This window comes from Carlito syrichta, unplaced genomic scaffold (assembly GCF_000164805.1).
Source record: "Carlito syrichta isolate Samal-C Ts95f unplaced genomic scaffold, Tarsius_syrichta-2.0.1 Scaffold307028, whole genome shotgun sequence".
Taxonomy (NCBI): domain Eukaryota; kingdom Metazoa; phylum Chordata; class Mammalia; order Primates; family Tarsiidae; genus Carlito; species Carlito syrichta.
In genome coordinates, this window is record NW_007251124.1 from 580,304 (window position 1) to 589,357 (window position 9,054).

Sequence of the window (9,054 nt, forward strand, 5' to 3'; positions counted from 1 at the left end):
GGGGATGTAGCTCAGTGGTAGAGCACATGCTTTACATGTATGAGATCTCAGGTTCGATCCCTGGCATCTCCAGAATCCTTATTTCTAAGAATCTGACTAACTGTATTTTCAACACTGATTCTTCACAGATATACTTGGCTTTTAGCATATTCAATATTTCTAGGCAATTTAAACTTTAAATATTTTAAATCAGATTTTTTTTTTTTCAACTAAGTCAGATTATGTCTTTCTGTGACCTAGTTTGAGAGACAAATATGCTACTGAAAAAAAATTTAGTTTGCTTTCACTACCAACACAGCTATTTTGGTACCTCATTTTCTTTTTGTATAGCACTTCCCTTTTTCTGTCCATAAACCTTCTTCTAACATGCAACTGTGGCAGAGACTATCTAATCTGTGCTGGTTAGGGAGACCGTCCAATTCATTCTTTGGTCAAATAAACCCTGTTAAATTTAATTTGATGTTTGTTTCTTTTTAACACTACTATTGTCTGGGTTATCTAAGCTGTGTGACTCGGATGACTATGACTTTGACTATGACTTTGACATAGAAACTCAGACTCTATTTCCAAACAAGTCCAAAGTTTCAATAAGGGTCTTCAGGCATATCTGTTAATATTTATGAGGACTCTAGTTTCAAGAAGACAGAATCTGAGTCTGCTTCTCAGCTCAGGCCTGATGCTGACTACTTTATTCACAGCCCTGCTTTACTTTGATTCTATCAAAATATAGCTTCATTTAAATTAACCTAGACCGGGTGCAGTGGCTCATGCCTATAATCCCAGCACTTTGGGAGGCCGAGGTGAGAGGATTGCCTGAGCCCACGGGTTCGAGACCATCCTGGGCAACTTGGTGAGAGCTCATCTCTACAATAAATCAAAAAATTAGCCAGGCAGGGTGGAGTGCGCCTGTAGTTCCAGCTACTTGGAAGACTGAGGCAGAAGGATCGCCTGAGCCCAGCAGGTCGAGGCTGTGGTGGCCGTGAGCGTGCCACTGCACTCCAGTCTGGGTGACAGAGTGAGACTCCTACTCAAAAACAAACAAATTAAACTAAGCTTCACCCCTGTTCCCTCCCACATACAATAATAACTGTCTCTTGCATGTTTGCTGAAAGTCTGCACTTATATTTTCATTTCTCCCTTGCCTGAGTAAGAATTAAATTAATCTTTTATGTGTTAATATTAAACAATTAAGATTTATTTAATAATGTGAATATAAACACTAAATGGGATATTGTGAGATTAAGAGCTTAGAAAACAGAAGCTTATCTTTTGATAAAAATCAATTGAAATTACAGTTCTTGAACTTAGTATAGGAAAAGCCTTCTTAAAATACACATACACATAGTTACATAAATAAAGATATTAATTCTTTTGCTTAAAATAATGTTTTGACAAACCAAAAAACAGAGATAAATTGTAAAGATATTTTCAGAATATAGAAGATAAAATTGTTATTAAAAATAAATAGGCCAAGTGTGGCGGAACATACTTGTAATCCCAGCACTTTGGGAGGGTGAGGTGGGAGGATTGCTTAAGAGTTTGAGATTAGCCTGAGCAACAAAGCGAGATTCTGTCTCTACAGGAAAGTAAAAAATATAAGCTAGGTGCGGTGGACACACCTGTGGTCCCAGGTACTCGGGAGGGTTAGGTGAGAGTATTGCTTGAGCCTAGGAGGTAGAGGCTGTAGTTAGCCATGATGCACCACTGCACTCCAGCCTGGGCAACAGAGGAAGACCCTAAATCTCAACAAAATTAAAATTAAAACATATAAATAGCATCTGCAAATCAATTTCCAAAAGAAACCAATTGGAAAATAAGTAAGATAGTTTATTTTTTAAGAAATCTAACCAACAATTTAAATGAAGGTGAAACTTGTATAATCTTGATTGTTGAATACATTAACCCACAAGGAAGTATGCAATTTGGCATGTCAGGTAGTGTTTCAGTCTAAAATAAGTTGCAAGCTTCTTTGGTTTGGTTTTGTTTTTTGAGTGAAGTGGCATGCTCCCAGCCACCGCAGCCTCAACTCACTGGGCTCCAGCAATCCTTATGCCTCAGCCTTCCCAGTAGCCAGAATTACAGGCGTGCGCTACCACGCCCGGCTAATTTTTGATTTATTGTAGAGATGAGGTCTCAAACCCACGGGCTCAGGCAATCCACTCACCTCGGCCTCCCAAAGCGCTGGGATTACAGGCTGAACCACCGAGCCCTCAAGATGATGATGATGATGATGATGATGATGATGATGATGATGATTTTACTTTTACCTAAAATATTTTGAATAAGAGAACTTAATATATTTTGTTGCCTGACACGGTGGCTCATACCTATAATCCCAGCACTTTGGGAGGCAGAGTTAGAGGATTTTCTGAGCCCCAGGGTTCGATACCAGCCCGGGGAACTTGGCAAAATCTTGCCACTGCAATAAATTAAAAAATTAACCAGGTGTCTTGGCACACACCTGTAGTTCCAAGGATCCCCTGAGCCTAGCAGGTCTAGGCTGTGGTAAGTTAAGTTGTGATCATGCCACAGCACTCCAGTCTGGGTGACAGAGTGAGGCTCCATCTCAAAACAAACAAACAAGTAAAAAATATATATATATTTTTTGACTTAAGCTCTCCAATTAGTCAATGACACTTATTATGAATTGAATCAGATAAATTATCGTATCATTTATAAATTTATACTTTAAACGGAAGGAAGAAAGGGAGAGAAAGAAAGAAGAGAAAGAAAGAAGACAACTATGTCTCAAACCTCAGAGGCAGGAGGTTCTTTCTCTAAGCTATGTCAGGTTTCCTACTCTGCAATGCTAGTTACATAATCATAGTGTTTTACTCTGTATTACCCACTAGGAAATTCCAAGCAAAATTTCTCTCAATCATTAAAACTTTCTTCTGTTAGACTTAATATAGAACATAATTCCAGCCTTCCAGTTTGCTAATAATATTTAATTTGGATTATTGGAAGTTTTAGTTCAAATCTTTATTGAAAGTTTCTGAGGAAGAAAGAGGGGAAGAGAGAAAGAGAGAGAGGAAAGGCAAATTAATTAATAAAATAGTGAATGGATGAACAAAGGAACAAACTTGGTTTCACAGAAATTCCATACGTGTTTAAGCCTTGTTATCATCTGAATTGTCCATAAAATTCATACGTTGAAGTTCTAATCTCCAATATCTCATAATGTGACTGATCTTTAAAGAGGTAATTAAGTTAAAATGAGGTAATTAGGGTGGGCCCTAATACAATATGATTGATGTCTTTATAAAGAGAAGTGATTAGGACAGACTTACCCAAAAGTGAAGAGACCAGAAGAACACAGACATCTACAATCAAGGAGAGAGGCCTTAGAAGAAAACAACTCTGCTAATACCTTGATGTCTGAAGGCTTACGCTAGCCTCCAGAATAGTGAGAAAATAAATTTCTATTGTTTAAGCCACCAGTCTGTGTCTCTTTGTTATGGTAATCCCTGTAAACTAAAGCAATTCTAAATGTTATCCAGGAAATAAGTTTTTTAAATAACACATGTTGTTACTATTAGAAAAAGCATTTCATTAATTTCATTTCCTATTCTCTCCACAACCCAGGAAAAATAGAAGAGTTTACATTTGTTGGCTATGTACTGGTGAGAGAGGAGATAGAAACTGGTTAGGCAGAAATAGAAAGTGTTTCAAGAAGATTCAACACCTGCAGGAATGCCCCCTGTACCATCCCCATTGTATAATTGTTGGCTGAAAATGTGATTAATATGGTTAACAGCATCCTCCCAATCCAGGATGTACTGCTAAAAAGGACTTTTTGGGCCAGACTCGGTGATTCAGCCTGTGATCCCAGCACTTTGGGAGGCCAAGGCGAGTGGATTGCCTGAGCCCACGGGTTCGAGACCAGCCCAGGCAACTTGGTGAGACTTCGTCTCTACAATAAATAAAAAATTAGCCTGTTGTGGTAGCGTGAGCCTGTAGTTCTGGCTACCTGGCGTACTGAGGAGGAAGGTTCGCTGGAACCCAGCAGGTCAACGCTGGAGTGGCCGTGTGTGACACGTGAAAGTGTCACGGCACTCCAGTCTGGGTGACAGAGTGAGACTCTGACTCAAAAGGGACTTTCTGCTGTTTAAATGCAGGCGTAGTAACTTAACTAAATGTCCCAACTTGACCTTGGCTTATTATAATATCATTAACATATCATTTGCATTGCAGTTTTACCCGCCCACCCCACCACCAGTGGGCTTCTCTGTAGTACTTTTGGATATTATTCAAGACTATGTAAATATGTTGTTATCATTCAACTTTCACCCACTTAATTTAGCACCCATTGATGATCCTGGTCTAAATCAATATGATGGTTGCCAAGTGGTGATTTTCTGAGGCTATCGTATATTCTGCCCTTACAAGTTGACTTTCTGCTATAGGAAGAAGAGTGTTTTCCTCTCCTCCATTTACTTGTTTATTTGTATGGACTCATGTGTTCTTATAACTCAATACTGTTATTTACATTGATATTTCTTAATCTGCAAAATAATCCAAAATTCACTGTAGAAAACAGGGAGCACTCTAAATACTTCAAGAAGGAAGGGATTAAATACAGGACACTGGATGGTCACAAAATCATCAGAAGAGGTTGAGAAACAGACTTTAGATTAGACCTTCAAGTATGACTCCAAAAAAAATCCATAAAACTAATCTATAAGGGAAACAAACAATAAAATTACTGAGACTCAGAACATATCACTGTAGCTGCAATCCAAGATACACAAAATCAAGGTTAAGAGTCTTCATCCTTAACCAGGCTTGGTGGCTCAGTCTGTAATCCCATGCTTTGAGAGGCCAAGGTGAGTGGATTGCCTGAGTCTGTGGGTTCGAGATCCGCCTGGCCAACTTGGTGAGACCACATCTCTACAATAAATCAAAAAATTAGCCGGGTGTGATAGTGCGCACCTGTTGTGGTGGCCGGGAGTGTGCCACTGCACTCCAGTCTGGGTGACAGAGTGAGACTGCAACTCAAAAAAAAAAAAGTCTGCATCCTCTACAAGTACTTTCCATACTCATGAAGCCAGTGACTAGATACTGAAACATGGACTAGGGCCACTGCTTCTACCACTGCTTTCTTTCTAATTCTAAATCTCTAATTCTAAAGAGGCCCTGTAGCACTGCTGCAGAGAAGTCATGTATCTATGATCTTGCTTGCTAGCAAAATATAGCCAAAATCAGCATGATGATATACTGCCTTCTAAATACCAGAGAAGTGCATCTACTACTCAGTCAACTCTTATTTGCTGAGGAAACTGAGCTGAGGGGATTGCAAAGCTCCTTAGATTATCAACTCAGGTTCAAAAGATCTTAGAAGATTGACTCAAATTTTTCTTATTTTGGCAGTTAGGAACATCCTATAATCAACAGAGAGCCAAGTTTCCAAAAAGAACTTCCAGTTAACACAACTCGTTAAAATATCAGCAAATTTATCACCATTAAATAAAGAGAGAAGGTGAGTGGATTGCCTGAGCCCGCGGGTTTGAGACCCGCCTGGGCAGGCGAGCCTCATCTCTACAATAAATCAAAAAATCAGCCGGGCATGGTAGCGCATGCCTGTAATTTCGGCTACTCGGAAGACTGAGGCGGAAGGATGGCCGGAGCCCAGCAGGTCGAGGCTGCGGTGACCGGGAGTGGCCACTGCACTCCAGTCTGGGCGACAGAGTGAGACTCCAACTCAAAAATAAATAAATAAATAAATAAATAAATAATAAAGAGAGAAAGAGGTTAACATTATTTCTTATAAATCAATAATTAAACAAAGGCAATGACTGCATTTTTTCTTTTCTTTTTTGGGGAGGGGGTGGGGAAGTCAGGGTCTCACTCTGTTGCCCAGACCGAAATGCAGCCTGGTTGTGGCTCACTGTAGCCTTTCCTCAGCCTCCCAAGTAGCTGGGACTGCAGATGAATTTCACCATGCCTGACTTTTTTTTTTTTTTTTTTTTTAGGAGACGAGGTCTCGTTATGTTACCCAGGATGATCTTGAACTCCTAGGTATTTTTCTGCCAAAGTTTTATTCCAAAAATGTCTTGAAAAGGAGTCAGTTGTGAGCAATACTGAAGTTACTCACTTGGTTCCTTGAGAAATAAACTCTGTCTCAATTCTGGGGGGTTTCTCCTGTAAAACTTGATGCCAATTCCTTTTGGTTATTTCTTTTTTTTTTTTTTTTCTTCTTTTTTTAGTGGAAGTCTCACTCTGTTGCCCAGACTGGAGTGCAGTGGCACACTTATGGCCACCCACAGCCTCAAGATGCTGGGCTCAGGTGATCCTTCCAACTCAGCCTTCCAAGTAGCTCGAACCACAGACTCATGCCACCACGCACATGTGCAGCTTATTTTTTGATTTATTGCAGAGATGAGGTTCCACCAAATTGCTCAGGCTGATCTTGAACCCCTGGATTCAGGCAATCTTTTTGCCTCTGCCTCTCAAATTGCTGGGATTACAGGTGTGATCCACCCCACCCAGCTTGATTATTTCTTACATTTACACTTTTGCACCTCTGGTTATATCACTTGACTTGTGCTCTTTCAGTTTAATTTTAAATTTATTTTCCAAAAAGCAAAGATGTAAGTTAGGAGAATAAATCTCAAACTTAAAATTTTTTTCTGGGCTCATAATTTTTTGAAATGAGCATATGTTTATTTTCACATGGATTTCAGTTGTTCTTAGTATAAAATTAAAACTCCTTGCCAGGCACGGTGACTCAAGCCTGTAATCTCAACATTTTCGGAGGCCAAAGTGGGAGAACCACTTAAGTCCAGGAAGTTGAGGTCGAGTCTGCTGTGAATTGGAATTGTGTCACCGCACTCCAGCCTGGGTGACAGAGTGAGCCCCTGGCACACACACACAAAAACAAAAAGCAACAAACAAACAAAAAACTCTTTGACATGGCCTATAAAGTCCTGACACAGTTTGGTCCCATCTTCCTACAGTCTCATCTCTCAGGCTGCCCACCCATGGCCTTCCCACTCTACCCAGGCCTATGCACTTTGCTTCCTTCCAGGCCTATGCACTTTGCCTGATTCCCTCTACCTAGATTTACTCTATATTTTGCCTCTGTTTCCTGTACTGTTCTTCCCTTTCTGTTTTGTTTTTTTGTTGTTTTGAGTTGGGGACTCACTCAGTCGCCCAGACTGGAGTGCAGTGGCCACTCCCGACCACCGCAGCTTCGATCTGCTGGGCTCCGGCGATCCTTCCACCTCAGCCTTCCAAGTAGCTGGAACTACAGGCGTGCGCTACCATGCTACCGGCTAATTTTTTGATTTATTGTAGAGATGAGGTCTCGCTAAGTTGCCCAGGCGGGTCTCGAACCCGCGGGCTCAGGCAATCCTCTCACCTCAGCCTCCCAAAGTGCTGGGATCACAGGCTGAGCCACCGAGCCCGGCTTGTTCTTCCCTTTCTTTGCTACTGAAGTCTCTTCTCTGATCTTTCTGATTAAACCTAGTCCTACCAGCATGTTCCAAATCACGGTTCATTCTTTTTTATAGTTATGCTTGTCATTATGTAAATTTATATCCACTCACACACACTCCCAACTAAGCTCTTATCTCCTCTGGGGTAGAGATCAGGCCTGTTCAGCTCATCTTTCCACACCTTGGTATAAGTATGCGGTAGAATTAATACTTTTTTTTAACAAATGAGGGAATGAATAGAGCTCTATTATTATCAAGTAAAATAAAGGTATATCTTTCACAAATATTCTTTGTGCACCACATCGAATTCCTTTCAAAACTCATCTCAGTGATTTTATAACCAGAAATACAACTTTTTGAAATTGATATGCTGGTCCAGGGTCATAATACCCCCATCCAAATATCTGCCTCTAATGGCCCAATGTAAATCAACCAAAGAGAGGGCATGATAGTCTTACAAAAATCAATGTCAAGAAGTAAAATATGTCCATAAAACAGCATATTTTTAAAATATCCATTTGAGATTTACTCTTTATTGATTTATGAAAGTCATGGATTTTTTTTTTCAGTGGTTTATAGACACCCACGAGCTTAAGGAATTCAGTGAGCACCTTAAAGGAATATGCAAAATTTTTCCACAGTTTTTGCTGTTGCTTTTTGATGTTCACAGGCAAAAATTTTCATTACATAATCTAATGAGTTCATGAGTCACATAATTAAAATAACTACTATTCTAAATCATACTAGATGCTTGTTTTTTTTGTTTTTTTTGTTTTTTTTGAGTGGAAGTCTCACTCTGTCACCCAGACTGGAGTGCAGTGGCCGCTTCCGGCCACCGCAGCCTCGACCTGCTGGGCTCTGGCGATCCTTCTGCCTCAGCCTTCCAAGTAGCCGGAATTACAGGCATGCGCTACCACGCCCAACTGATTTTTTGATTTATTGTAGAGATGAGGTCTCGCTGCCCAGGCGGGTCTCGAAACCGCGGGCTCAGGCAATCCACTCACCTCAGCCTCCCAAAGGCGCGGGATTACAGGCTGAGCCACCGAGCCCGGCTGATGCTTGTTTTTATAAATAAGATTATTTGGTATTTAAGATTTTGAACTGAGAAATTGCATATGTAAATTCAAGCTTTATTATTTATTTATTGGCTAGGAGACTTGAGCAAGTTACTTTACTTCTCTCCAGTACTGAAATTTTTTATCTGTAAAATGTGCATAATAATGTTTAGTGAGTATTCTAGAGATTAAAGATATGTGAGAAAATACCTGAAATGTAACTTAGTAAGAGTTCAATAAATTGCTACCATTTTCTTCTATCTATAATTTAAGTAAGATTGTTTGAAAAGTTTGAGAAACAAGTAGAATATACATTTTAAAGGTTTGAATTAAAAGTTTTACAATTTTATTTGAGAAATTGTCTATCCACAATTGACTTTGAACCCTGAGAGTGCAAACTCCAACATAACAGTTTAAGAGATCATCAGAGTCAGATAGTGTTTGAGAATGCAGGAGGAACGAAAAGAGGTCGGAGAGATTGAAACTGCAAGAAGTGGGTTTGAAATTAAAGGTGATTTTAGACTAAAAATTGGGGGAAAAAAAAAAAAAAAGGCCCCACACGT

General features: G+C 39.9%; 1 non-coding gene across 1 annotated transcript; it reads left to right on the forward strand.

The window, feature by feature from the left end:
- TRNAV-UAC lies at nucleotides 1-72 on the forward strand. Its single transcript has one exon. It is a non-coding gene; the product is annotated as a tRNA-Val (tRNA).
- The last annotated feature ends 8,982 nt before the right edge of the window (nucleotides 73-9,054 follow it).